Here is a 1,073-nt window from a genome sequence, read left to right on the forward strand (position 1 = left end):
ATTCGAACCTGCCACCTTAGGTGTATGTGGCTGGCGCCTTAGGCACTTGAGCCACAGGCGCCGAACCTAGTATTAGTTTTGATTTACAAATCATAATTACGTACATTTATGGAGTACAGTGTGATATGCCAATTTATGTTTACAATGTGGGATATTAAATCAAGGTAATTAACATGTCTTTTTCTTTACATATGTTTTTTTTGAGACAGGGTCTTGCTTTGTCACCCTGGCTCGAGTACAGGAGCATCATCATAGCTATTGCAACCCGAAACTCCTGAGCTCAAACAATCCTCCTGCCTCAGCCTCCTGAGTAGCTGGGACTATAGACCTCTAGCTAAGTTTTCTATTTTTAAGAGTCTGGTTATTGCTCAGGCTGGTGTCTAACTCCTAAGCTCAAGAGAGCTCCTGCCTTGGCCTCCTAGAGTGCTAGGATTATAGGTGTGAACCACTTTACCAGACCCTGAAGATTTTATTTAAAATAAAAGAAACTCCTGGATTTAAGGGTATAAATCTCAGATTTGTGATTCCTTAAATTCATAACTTGAAAGTGCCCTTAATTAATTTGAAGACACCAAAATTCTAGATAGAATACTTGCTTGGGAAATATTTAATAAATGCCAAGTCATCCAACAGGTATTCCCTAGAGAGCTGGCATCTCTCTAGGCATTTATCAAAATAGTCATGAAAAAAAGGAAGCAAGTTTTGCCACTTGCTCTGTTCAAAGTTTTAATTACATGTTGCAGAATAACCTGACTTACGGTAGAGAACAATATTCCTGAACCCACATGTCATACAGATTCATGGGCCATAGCGTGAGATTTACAAAATCTGTTAAGTAGTTTTTGAGAAGTTGAATAACTCCCATCTTTTTTCACTAAATTTTCTAATAGCCTGCCAGTCTTATGATAGCTTAATATAATTTCTTTCTATCTTCATATCCTTTACCTTGCTTTGATCCTACTTATCTGACTGATTAGTGTTTTAAATACCCTACTACTATAACATCTTTGAAATGAACAAATAATCCATCTATATTGTTATTTGAAAAATCAGAATGACTTTTTTTTTTTTTT

At 36.3% G+C, this 1,073-nt stretch overlaps 1 protein-coding gene across 4 annotated transcripts in view; it reads right to left on the minus strand.

Moving 5' to 3' along the window:
* TAOK1 (TAO kinase 1) overlaps positions 1-1,073 on the minus strand; it is a 145,686-nt gene that overhangs the window by 26,477 nt on the left and 118,136 nt on the right. The gene's annotated exons all lie outside the window — the stretch shown is intronic.

The sequence above is a fragment of the Otolemur garnettii genome, unplaced genomic scaffold (assembly GCF_000181295.1).
Source record: "Otolemur garnettii isolate 467f Iridium unplaced genomic scaffold, OtoGar3 scaffold00112, whole genome shotgun sequence".
Taxonomy (NCBI): domain Eukaryota; kingdom Metazoa; phylum Chordata; class Mammalia; order Primates; family Galagidae; genus Otolemur; species Otolemur garnettii.